At 36.0% G+C, this 13,553-nt stretch overlaps 1 protein-coding gene across 7 annotated transcripts in view; it reads right to left on the reverse strand.

The window, feature by feature from the left end:
* The window catches only part of znf618 (zinc finger protein 618), a 60,759-nt gene extending 47,776 nt beyond the window's left edge, over nt 1-12,983 (reverse strand). For all 7 annotated transcript variants that reach the window (XM_038302034.1, XM_038302013.1, XM_038302005.1 and 4 more), the window contains exon 1: nt 12,600-12,983. The gene's annotated coding sequence lies outside the window, so the exon portion shown is untranslated. The remainder of the gene's footprint in view (nt 1-12,599) is intronic.
* Between the last annotated feature and the right edge of the window lie 570 nt (nt 12,984-13,553).

Raw genomic sequence — 13,553 nt, forward strand, 5'->3', positions numbered from 1 at the left:
AATGGAACGAGAGCTGAAGACCATGCCCTCTAGAGAAGGTGTGGCTGAACCTGAGACAGCAAAGCAACCACCAGGAATGGAGGCTGGAAGCTCAACCAGCAGCCTGGGCTGCTACTTTGACGAGATACTGCAGGAGAACTACACAGCAGGTCCGTCTGAGCAGCAGATCACCCCAGGGGCACTGTTTCAGTTGGAGAGCTACCTCAGTGAGCCTCCACTTGGGCGTAAGAACAATCATTTTAACTACTGGAGAGACAATCAGGCTCGACTACCCACCCTGGCAGCAACGGCAGCCAAGTTCCTCAGTGCTCCCTGCACCAGCGTTGAAAGCGAAAGGCTTTTTAGCGCAGTCTCACTCATCATTGATGAACACAGGAGCAGGCTGACACCTGAGAATCTTGAAATGCTCGTCTTTGTAAAAAAGAATCTCCCCATCATGCTTGGACAGCAGTCAGGGCAAACAGTTGAAGGGAGTGTGTAGATGGAGACTAGGTGTGGAGGAGATTGGGGAGTATAAGGCATTTTTTGTGCAATAGTTCACTTATTATTTGCACTGATTTTTTTTTTTAAGGAGTGTCTTTTTTCAAGAGTAGAGTCCTGATTCTAAGTTATTATTTTTCACTCTTGTCTGTTTTGCATTTTTATTTAAACTTACATTTATACTTGCACCTTTAACTGTTTACGGTTTTACTGTTCACTGTGCAATTTCAGATTACTATTCATAATTTTGTCCAGTTTGTGTTTATCTGTTAATAAACAGGTAAGTTTGTTGTTACCAAGCATTGTGTTTTATTCAATCTCACCGAATTCAGCTTGCTAGATGTTATCAAGAGTACTAAAACCCTTTTCAACATGAGTCTTACAACTAAGGCTAAATACTTTAACTTAAACTTAAATACATGCTCGGATAGGCTGGTATCGGCCAGTATCGGTATCGGATCGGAAGTCCAAAAACAATATCGGTATCGGATCGGAAGTGGAAAAACCTGGATCGGGACATCTCTACTCAGAAGATTTGCAAAGTTTCTATTGGATAGGTAAAGTTTGGCATGATATTTGGAGAAATCCATTTCACATCATTGCTAGTAAAATTTATGTACCTCTATATTGTAACTTAACAGAGCAGATAAGTTTAACTATTTTGTAATTTGCATATCAAGTAGTTGGTGGCAACAGATCCTTATTTACCCTGCAAACATGTCCAGATTTCCACTGCAGCACACACATACAAGCATGACAAACGGGCTGGTATATGCTCTCCCACGCGTTTAATAGGCGTTCCCTCTCGGGAGCGGGTACAGGGATGTGCATGTGCATGTGGAGAGGGCGGGTCTTTTAAAAATGAAAAGACCCGCTTAAATAAAAACTTTAAGTGTATTGGCTAGTTAATAATCTAAAAGGTCGATATCTCTGCCTCATTACTTGCTAGTTAGTTTAATCTTTGAATTAAACCAATCTTTCATTTCTGCTCACAATTGCTACCCACATATCTAAAATAAGTTTTTCATCACAATAGAAAGAGGAGAGTCAGGGAAGAGATAAAAAAAATACGTATGACATAATAAATTTCTTTTACCGCATTTTTTAATTCTTATGATTAGACCAGAGTAGTTACAGCTTTTTTAAAATTCCAATACGATACTCATATTACAACTTTGAGAATTGGCCGATACCGATAATGACCCGATACGATATTAGCATGAATCATACATGCTGTTGTTAATTATTTCATCAAGTTATTTTTCTAAAACAGAGAATAAAATAAGTATAATAGTTATTTTGTGGTTAAATCCCACTGCAATGTTTACTCTAATGCCATTTCAAAATGTTGGTTTCCACTATGTGTTAATGTTTATTGCCAAAACAGAAAGAGCGAAGTCAGAGAAGAGACGAACCAGATGCCAGCAGCAGGAAAAATTATGTAGGGACTTTACAGGCAAGGAGATATTATAACTTCCTGAGAATATCTATTGCAGAAAGAAACCAGGCAGGTATTGAGAAAATATTTTCACAAATATTTCACAGGAAAGGTTTAATTTATTGTGAGAAATTGAGAAATTATTCCGCCGAATCCAATGTGTTCAGCCTGCCATGTTATCTAAACTATTTGTTTGTGAAGTTATAATTTTGAAAACGTTTCCTTTTTTTTTTTTTTTGCATGAATTTGAAGTTCAAGTTCTTTTCTTAATGCCAGCAGCCAATTAATTGTTTAGATGGTGGCGGTCAGTGGTACACACTTTTTAATTTGATCTACAATACTGCATACTAAATGCATAGCAGTGTGACTGCCTTATTATTTAGCCTACTGGTTCTCATTTCAACAATTAAAATAGCTTTTTTCCCCCATTGCCTTGAAAATCAATTGAATGTCAAAGAAGCAACATTTTCAGAATAAGGTTCCTTCATAAGGTTTAATATACAAGGCAAGAAATATTTACCTCGTGGGCCAATACAACGATGAAAAGAAGTCTCCCTATTTCTTACAGCTCAATGATGGCAAGTATGGTACAATGAGATTTGTATTCTATATGGAGGTAGGCTACATTTTATCTTAAAGTATAAAATAAAATAAAAATCTAAGGATTTTCATCCATCCATAGTTTTGAACTTGGTTCCAGTTTTCAACTATTCTTCAATTTGAATTTGTAAAAAACAAAAATCTCTAAGGGTGAATATAGTTGGAATGCTTGAATATCACTGGGAACAATTAAGAGAATAACAAACTGTTGTTGTCAGACAGAAACCTTTAATCTCCCCACAGCAAGTTTTTCATAAAGGGAATATTAATAGGACGACAGACAGATGCAAGGGATCATCAGGAAGTGAACCCCATGAGTAAAACGAACAAATGACAAAGAATTGAGAGATTAGGTAATGCCGAACAGCAGCAAAAGGTTCAATTGCTGTTGCCCTGTTGCATATTGACACAAAAAAATGAGTGGATTCTACATGAAAAACAAAAAGGCCTTACGGTTGGCTGGTAAACGCGGTTCTATGTAGAAAAGAAGGAACACCTATAGAAGCAGTAATTAACGCATTGTTTACTTAAACCTTAAAGGAGATGTCTTGCGTTTTGTTGCAGTATATCGTAAAAGTGAAAAACAAACCAGGGCAACAAAAAACAGATCAAGATAAAAAGGGTACAAATTTACTCTGTAGGTTAGTTTCTACATTTATCTTGGTTTAGTTTTCCATTTTTCCTCCATTTAACTTATATTCTTCTGAAGTTTGAGCGGATCTACTACCCCACAGTTATTTCCTGGATATGAATACTGTTTTGGTTAGAAAATGCAGGGGCCCTGAACAGTTTTTTTACTGACTTTACAGGACATATTTCTTCCTTTCAATGGTTGCCTTTTAAAAACAACTAGTCTAGCTATTTATTTAATTAAAAATTCTACCTTCCTCATTGGTGCAGCTATATAGCATTTAAGTTTTCTTTCTTCTGCATTAGTAGACACAATAATGGGTAATCCTTTGAGTTATGTTTTTAATGCTTGAATGCTTTAAGGTCAAGTACAAACTAAGAGCTAAAAAAGCAGCCAAAGACCAACAGACCATAAAACATCACAGAACAACCACAACGTACAATATATCTTAATCTATACCAAAGTAAAGAAAAATATTATGCTTCTCAAAGCCTTAAACAAATAGTGTCCCAGTTAACTCAGTGCCACATTCTTTCTCACATGGTTTCATTTATATTACAGTTTGAGGCCCAGAAAGGGTAAAATTATCCATTAAAGAACAAAAAGGCAAAGACCAAAGAAACTTCCTAATTAAATTGAAAACAGATTGACTAGCTGCACTATTTTTTCTCTCTGGTCTCTCTTGTCATTAATCACCTTGGAGCTCTTCACATACAGTAAATTGGTAACTCTTAGGTAGAGAATGGCTTAGAGGATGGAAAGTATTACACTACATTTAGGCGCTTAATCTATTGAACTCACTGAAACAGGGCACACATGTTACAACATAAATATTAACATGCTGTATATCACTACCCTTTACTGTACCCAGTGAACTATTAGAGTTTAATACATTTGAGAGTTAAAAAGCATGCTGAAAGCAATGTCTGACAGAATTTATGTAGGGTTGCTGCAAAAATTCTACTTACTATTGTAAATACTGAACTTTGCAATTATTTATGAGTACTCTTTGAGTTGGAAAAAACAAAAAGCATTGAGTTTCCTTAAAAAAAGAAACAACTGAATATATTTGTTTTGTCTAAAAGCAATGAAGTGTGGAGGAAAACCTCTTTCCATGATGAGCTATAAACATGCCAGGCACTCCCAGAGCTACATGGCAATAAAGCACAAGAGTGCAAGGAATTTTAAGACTTTAAAAAAACATGGTATATGCTAAATTAATTACTTCAAGCTCAGAAAAAATTTAAACAAAATCTGATATGTATTTTTTATTGAATTGCTACTCTTTAAACCTTAAACTGACCAGATATACTCATCTATCAATATGAAAAAGAGACTTAGATCTGTTGGAAGAATAATGCAATAATCTTAAAAGTGTCCAAATGAAGAAACATTTGAATTTTTATGAGATTAAATATAGGTACAAACATGATACTATCTCAAAAAGATCACACCCCTTCTCACCCAAGCAGCATTCTTTCTGAAGCATTTTTGATGGATTTGAATTAGTATATAAAATGTCAGATGTGGCTTGTTTTCCTCTAATAAAAGCCAAAATAAAAAATTTGCCATCTGGCCAATGTTCTCTTACAGTCTGAGGGAGCCTATATACTCTACCCTACAGGGGGAAAGCAGGAGAAAATCCAAATCAGATGCAAAAGGGCTTCATGTCTTTTGAATAAAGCAACATGTGATAGACGGACACAATCAACCCCAAAATTGAGAAAATCAAAGATAAAATTATTTTTCAGTTTTGTTTTCCTTTTTCTTTTTTTTACAAATAGAACATTTTAAAAGTAACAGGTTAAAGCAGGTTTATGTTCAAACAAAAATATCCCAGGCTTAAGAGATCTCATAAAGTATTTTTCTCTCTGCGAAATAACAGTTTGAAGAAATGAAACTTACCGGGGATAGTCATTTTTTGCTACGCTAAGGCTAATAAAACACCTTAACAGCTCTTTAGTAAAAAGAAAAATATAGAAATTAGAAATTATCTTAACTCCTGATTAAAAACTAAACTTTTAGATATAACAGAGTCAACCATGCCATCTAGTTCAGTTTATATATACAAAAAAATACTAAGATAACCTCCAAGAATCCTTTACAATGCCATGACAATCCATTACTTAATTTTTTAAAATATGTTAACTGAAATGTTGAAATGTTCAAATAAAATACAGTAAATATTTCTATGGAAATACACAGATAAATTCACATTTAATCTGAATAGATAGAACCAGAGTAACCAAGTACCACCCTTAAATCCTTTACTGGTACACAGTACCACACTGTTCCGGTGTAGGTGCCAGTTCTTGTCATGTGGTCAGATCTGCCCAGGCCCTGCGCGTGTCAGTCACTTTGTGCTTTATGACTGGCTGAATGTTGCCACATGACTTAAAACATTATGGTTGCTCAGACAATGATAACAATGCCGTGTCCGTGTGCTGAGTCTGGAGCATCAGTAGTGGTAGCGTGTCTAATGACCGATGAAGCTTTACCTGACTGATAACAAATCTGAAAAATATTTGTTTATGGTGAACAAAAGAAGTGCAAGACTATGATATAAAGTGGGAGAGCTGGGTAGCGCTGTGGCTAGCTGTGCTCAGTAGCTAACAGGTTAGCCTCTTTTAGCTCGGTTAGCCATATTAAGCTACACTAATTTTAACTGTGTGTCAACAACAACCGTTTGTTTTCCACAAGTAGACTCCTTTTCTTTGTCTAAAACATCTATGAAAGTCATTTTTAAGATGTTCCTTTTGTCCTCCCCTGCACTTAGATCTTAATAAAAAGAATAAGAAGAAGCACTGTGACTTTTTGTATCCACTTGTTAAATAGCAGAGCTCAGTCTGTCTTAGAATGCAGTGCTTCCTTCAAGACTGAGAATAATTGTTTTCTAGTTTCGGCTACTTTAGATCATCCATGAAATCTAAAATAATAACAAATATGGGTAATAATATGACTCAAGGAGAGATCCGATTCTTAAGAAAGGGGTGCAATACAGTATGTCCCAGTGGCGTTGACATATGATTATAAGAAAGGGGAAGGCCCCGAGCAGATCTGGTACCTACACCGGCTTACTTTTAATACTGCAGAGCCGGAAAACCCTACCCTCTACCGGGAAAAAACTCTACCTTTTGGAGAAGATAAGGATTTCCGGTGGAGAACGGTCCGGCCTGTCCTGTGACGTCCCCTGCTGTGACTGAATGGTTGGTAAGTTTGTATGGATGGTTTATCCATGTTGAGAGGGCACACTTACTGTAGGAGGCCACCAGGTGGGAGTGAGAAAAGATGAATTTGACCTTATTAGAGTTGTGGGCTTAGGTTATTTAGTCTAAGGTAAATTAAAATAATGTGTGCATAGGAAACTAAAACAGCCTTCTTTTAATTAGATGAAACCCAAATTGTAGTTAAATGCTGAAACTGTGGTCTTGAGTGACATTTGGTCTGTGAAGTTTTGATTGTGATTACTTTTTATCCCTGATTAATGCTACATCATCAGGGGGACTGTTGATTGTTTATTCCATTATTCTATGATGTTGAAATAAACAGTGCTTAAAAGTTTTCTTCTATGATTAATACCCTGGTCATGAGCAGACATTAATGGGTTTGCTTAAAGGTGACATTGAAAACATCACCTTTTCAGGGGGAATTGTTATGATAATTATCATTGATGATGTGTGAGTTGTTTTACACCTTAATATTAGCTGCCTGTTGCGTGTCAGAACTGATGTTTTCCACAACAATTTATCTAATTAAAACAGTTCCTCTGTCTGGATATACAGTAATAGTCTTCATTCTGTAAGGGGCAAATATTTGGGAATGGAATGAGAGCAGTGTCCTTCAGCTAAGAACAAAGTGTAATATTGTGTCCACTCATGTCTACTCTACTGTGTATGATGTAATGATGTGGCAGACTGGAGATGTATAAAATGACTTTTTAACTATTAATCGAGGCCACTTCCTGAGAGGTGAGCAGCTGCCTTCTGTAAACTCTAAGCAACTTCTCTGATCGGATTAAGATTACAAATTCTATCAGAATGTGTTGTCATGTCTCCTGGTTATTTAATACATATAAGTTATCAAGTATTATTTAAAGAGTTTTTCCTGATTGATCTCTTTTCAGAAAAAAAAAAAACAGAGAGAGAAAGCTCAAAGGTGCATACACAGAGAGCCTATCTTTAACAACTGAAAAAAACAAAAACAATAGATCCACAGTAACTGTGGATTGGCTACACAGCCCAGAGGGGAGATTCTGTCAAAAAAGACAACAGTTGTTAAGAGTGTGATTGTTGAACTGTTGAAAAAATGGATTAAAAGTTTCTGGAGCTTTTCACAGGTCATTTTGGAGACAGAAATTCCAAAAGTTTCCTTATAAGATGAAACCAAAATTAAAGACTTCACGGTCTACGTGCATATAATGTAGTAAAACACTCATATGGGGCATTAACATGAATACATGAGGTGGTGGTAGCATCATGCTGTTGGACGGCCTGTCTTTGGTAAGGACGAGGGAAGCTTGTTAGTGCTAATGATGATGGATGGAGATCCATTTAGGGCGTAACCGGTTTCAACTTAAGAGTTGAGACTGGTAACATGTTTACCTGAATCAATCTAAAACATACAGCCAGAGTTAAAGGGATGGTTTGGATCAAAAACATATTGTGCATTAGATGAAAGGCCCAGTGTACAGGTAGAAACTGAAATAAAACAAGGAATGGAGCGCTACAAAAGTGTAAAAATCTGCAAAGCTGGTAGAAGCATACACCGAGATACCACTGCAGCTGAAAGCATTAACATATTACCTGATCTGGGCTGCATACTGATTCATGCCACACTTTAAAGATCTTTATTACCAGAATTTCCTTTATTTTTTCCTCATCACTAAATTATGTAATAGGTGTTTGTCTATATTTAAAATCCCTATAAAATAAAGTGTGTTTACAATGTGACAAAACATGAAGGCATTCAAACTTTGGTTTTTATAAGACATTACAAGTCAAACCTCCCTGTGCTATTTTTGCATGAATCTTAAAAACAAAGACAAAAATGACATGGACATAGATACCCAATGAGTTTATTTCTTTTTAAAATTCATCAAACTTTATTTTTGGACTGTCTACTTCTGAATTCATATAAGGTAAATATTTTGGGCTAAAACATAATGAGGTTATGCATACATGAAAAACACCTCTAGGACAAATTTGGATTCAACTTCAATGCATTTACCAGAGGTGCTTAAAACACTCAGCCTATATTTGGGCAACGCTAAATGAGCTTCTGCACAATAATCCCCTTTATCAATCACTGCGCTTCTAACTTGCTGAGGTTTACTCATTTTTACAAAAACTGCAATGCTTGACCACAAGTCCCTAAGCCCTGCATGTTTAACTTGATGGAAAAAAAAAAGGTTCCAAATATAAAATACAAATTTGTTTAACGCTCATAAAAATGTTTCCACTCTGCAGGGATTAAAATAGGAATCAGCAAAAAACAGGGGAAAAAATGAGAGAGAGGGAGGGGAGGGGTCACTTCAATCACTGCTTTGACTGCATGTTTATATTATCCAGAGCATAGTGAGAGACTAGGAGCCGGACTTGACTAAAACCTGTTTCACACTAATGCTTGCATTTTCCATTTCTTTAATCAAATGCAAAGTCTGTCTGTCCTCTGTAGTAAATATATTCTAAGATGGTATATGGCCACCCATTTCAAAAAAGCAATAATGCAAAGAAATGGATAAACTCCGCCACCGTCGTCTTTCGCTTTCACACATGGGATGCTCTGGAAAAAGAAACTGTGTCGTCTGGTAAAATTCCATCAGCATACACTCAAAAAACCCATAAAAACCTTTTCAATCTATATGTTAATGCCACGAATTAAAATTTAATAACAAGAGATATTGAAAAGCAGTGTTGAATTATACAAAAATAAATCCTGAAAGATCAGGCCCCTAAAATTAGAAATTCAGGGCTGCATCCGGACTGCTGCTAAACCCTTGTAGGCTGGAAGATTAAATTTTTGATGAAAATCAAAATTACACTGCACGCTGACGCAGCCGCAGCAAACCTGGCACTATTGTGATTTATGGATTCATTAAACCCACGGGAGTTTCCCCCCCTCCTCTTTTCACTCAAAGAAATGAGATTTGCTTTGGTGAAAATTTGTATTTTCAGAAAAGCTACTCAGGCTCTGCTCTACCTTTAGAAATAGAGAGAAAAAAAAAACAGCTTCTGTGTATATAACCACAGCACGTAAACAGGCCTAATTTTCATTGCTGCAGCGACTGAACATCCATATGCATTATTCATGAAAGCAATAAGGTTCATTTTTACAAAGGAAAAAAAGTGGAATGTACAATTTTTTTTCTTTTTTTTTGTTTAATGCAGCATCCCAACCCTTAAAAAGCTGTCCCCTGAGACTAATTTAACTGAAGCCATTTTCAGACATTTTCAACATGCCTCTATGGAAATAAACAGATCAAAAGGTATTCACTAAGCTTAAAATGTATGGTTCTTTTTTTAACATATGAAAGAATAAACCTGGCTCTGTGTATTTTCCGAAAAGAATACAAAGTCAATTTTCGTTTTTTTCTTTTTGCAGAAACCGATACCTGATCCTTCTGCACCAATATTCTGACAATGAGAGCAGCAGCCATGTTTTAAAATCTCTACCCTGAGGGCAGTGATTTAATCTTCCACCATCTAATGTTTTTCGGAGACCAAAGAGAAGTTTTACTTCTTCATCTAAACTAGTAACTCTACTGATCCAGGCCACAGCTCACCCTTTATTCCTTTAAGCACCGACAGATGTGAATGCAGCTTACCTTTTACATTCATCTCTAACTTCAATATGAATTTCAGGATTTTCAAAAGCAAAGTGGATGAAACAATTCCTACCTGACCTGACCTGAGTGTTTAGCTAAAGACCCCAAAATAGAGCTTCTTTTTTGTGAAAACTTAGCACTGATGAAGAGCCTGGACTCATCTGTTGCATCTGAGAACAAATGTGAACCTCTGAGGCCAAACTTAGAAGACAATATTATGTGTATCAAGAGACTAGAAGGAGTTTCAGAAGGGACACATATAACAATTAAATGTTCACAGACTGACAGCAGATAACAGACCAGTTTGGGGAGCATTGACGTCTTCCTTAGAAGCAGACTGCTGTCCTCTAAGGATTATTTTTTATGTCATCCATGTCTCTACTTCACCATTCTTCTCTGCTGCTGTGATATTACAGTGAAGCATAACAACATAAAGTTAAACATTTATCATCTACAAACCAAATTACCTCTTTTAGATCTCCTCAACCAGCCAGCTTGAAAATTACATCTGAAATATCCATAACACAGTGGCATAAATCTCAATATACTGCTTTTATTTGGATGTCTTAGGCATCCATAATCGGCACCTTTCACTTTCCTCAAGCAGTGTGCCATTTAACCCTAGAAATGGCTAACTGATGAGGAATATAGATATGTATAAAATATAGGGACTAAGGTTGTTATTTGCAAAAGAAGAATTAACTATCCTAAAAAAAAATAAAAAACTTCCCACGCTAAGCATGCAGTAAAATACAAGAATCTGCTCAGTTTTCATTAGTGTTTAGAATTTAACAGAAAAAAGAAAAGTAAATAAATAAAGTTTTAGTAGTGGAAGTGGTGTGTATATGGTTTTAATTACCTAAATAAGAAAAGAAAAAAAAACTATATTTGGCACAAATTGTTTCCAGCCAATGGTTCGTTCCTCCAGTAAAAGCCTGAGTTGCTTGAGATGCCCTTTGGGAAAAATAACTGCCCACCACTGCTTTTTTAGCATCACAAACACACTTCAAATTAAATTGTGCCTCATAGCATCCTAGTGCTAGTGTAGTGGTTCCCATACGCTTGTGACTTCACATATAGCACTAGTGTTCCCAACTAGTGCCTGAATCTGTTAGCATTACTGAGGAAATTAAAAGGTGGGAGAAAGAAAAACAAGCAACAAACAACTACCAATATATTTTCTAAATCTCTTTGCAAATACTGAATTTTGCTTTTATAATTGAGATTAAACCTGACAAAGTTAATTTGTTTCTATTCTTCGTGTTTAATAACTTGCTACTTGTTTTCATAAGCATGCTTTTGCGTAAACTTTGTTATTACACTCATGAATCACAGCAACTCTTTGCAGTTCCACAGTCGAACAAGACCTCATGCATTTTGATCGTTTTTAAAGCAAAGGTCAGAATTTACACTCAGATTTTTGCATACCGACCAATACATTTACCTCCCCACTAGCTCTCAGAACTGAATGAATAAAGGTTTCTGAAGGTCAGCATTAAAATCACTCATAGAGAAGAAAAAAAAGGCCTCTTGCAGTTTCCCCACACATTAAAATAAAAAGCAAGCCCTGCAAGATGGGAAAACTGTTTGGCGTCTGCAGGATTAATATAAACAGTAGAGGCACTGGTTGTGATTGTTTTTCCTGCCCTCAAATTATGCTGACATGTTCCCTTCTTCTTCCAGTGCTATAAAGTTCACTTCAGATACACCCCCTCTCTCTCTACACAGCTTCAATCTTTGCAAAAAAAACAAAAACACAATGACTTATTGTCAGTTATTTCTTCTAAATATCTGCTTATAGAAAGATAGGTAATAGTTCAAGGATAGAAAATATATATATATAATTTTTTTTGCAAAAATAAAACATATTGTACAAACAGATACAATGATTGCAAATTGTTATAATAATATGAAAAAAAGAGTGAAAAAAAGAGTAAAAAAAGAGAGAAGAGAATGTCAAATTAAAGTCTCAGAACTAGTCTCGTTACATTTTCTAATTTTCTCAAAATGTCCGCCGACAGGTGGCGCCACTGTCAACTAGATTTTAAATCCTCTATATTTCTTTTAAACACATCTCGAAACTGCTTTCGACATCTGCACGCTTTATTGTTCTTTTAATTTATCCATGAGAAACGCTTAATATAGCGGTGGTTGTAAAAGCTTTGTAACGGCAGGAGCGCCAACTCCGGAGCTCTGCTCAAATTTGCAGTAAAAATTAAGAAAACATGGCTGCAGGAGGTTTTAGTGTTTCAGATTGTTCCTCCCCTCCTCGTCCTTCATGTTGCCACTCTCGTCTGCTCCGACTTGGATCCATTGTAATAAACGGTGTTTTTTTACCTGGGCGGCGGACGTTGTGCGCAAACTAGCTACACGGACACGGCGGCAGTTTTCACTGCAACTTCATTGCTAAAAATTTCTAGCTCCAACAGAAAAAAAAATAACATCAACAGATTATTTAAATTGATTAAAAGCCGATGTGCTGTAGAGGCGGACAGTAGTGCAAAGAGACTCGGTTTTGTCGTGTTAAAAAGAGGAGGGGGGAAAACTTGATATCCGCAACATTTTTTTTTAATTTAGGATTTTTAAATCTAAAAAAAAAAAAAAACGAAAAAAGCGGTTTTACATACCTCTAAATGCGATGCAGCTCATGCGAAACAGGCTCGTGCTCCAGAAAATCCTCCCTCCCCGACCAGAGGTGACGGCACAAAAAAACTGCTTCCTCAAAAAAAAAAAAAAAATTGTGAATTAGTTATGAGAAATTCCAAATGATAAAAATTTCACCATAGCGGGGGGGTTTCGCCTTCGCTGCGACCCGCTACGTTACATTTTAGTAAAGCTAAGATGGCGTATTTGAGTGTTGAATTTGAAGGTTTCGTCGAGCTGTTTCTACGCCGTGAACAGGGGGTTAGTGTTGCGGTTCCTCCTGTGGAAATTTTCGTCCGCCATATACAAGGGCAGATTCTGAAATTGCAGCACCGGCCTGAATATTAGCCTGGATAAAAAAAGAGAAAAGAAAAAAAAGAAAAAAAAAGTCTAGGATGGAGACAGAAAAAAATAGGTTGGCCAACTGCAGAGTTGCACGGAGAAAGAAAAAGATTGGCACTGGGAATTACGAAGTAATTAAAGTGAAATAATAAAAAGCACAGTATTAATGAAAACAAGGAAGTTAAATAGGATTGTAACGTCGGTTGAAATGCATTCGTATCAAGAATATGTTTATTAATATATTTTTTCTGCGATTTAAACTAACAAAACAGCTGGGCACGGTCAATTCCAACTAATACAAGATAGATATGAGCGGACCCATAGTATGAAACAATAAGTTTACTCTTATAGATAGATTTCTAAAAAGTGACTACAAATTCTATCCAATTGACTGATGTCTGTACGTTATTTGGTTGAATTATTTATTTCCCAGAGCAAGTTTTTGTTGGACAACAAATATTCTTTTCAAATCATATTCGTTAAAAATTTACAATTTTTTGTTTGTTTGTTTATAAACTAACAAGTTTTGAAGTTGCGTGTTGATTTTGAATATAAATAAGAAATATGTTTAGAAAAATGATTTCTTAGCTGTGGGA

Source organism: Cyprinodon tularosa, unplaced genomic scaffold (genome assembly GCF_016077235.1).
Source record: "Cyprinodon tularosa strain WSP-4 unplaced genomic scaffold, ASM1607723v1 ctg113, whole genome shotgun sequence".
In the NCBI taxonomy this organism is placed as follows: domain Eukaryota; kingdom Metazoa; phylum Chordata; class Actinopteri; order Cyprinodontiformes; family Cyprinodontidae; genus Cyprinodon; species Cyprinodon tularosa.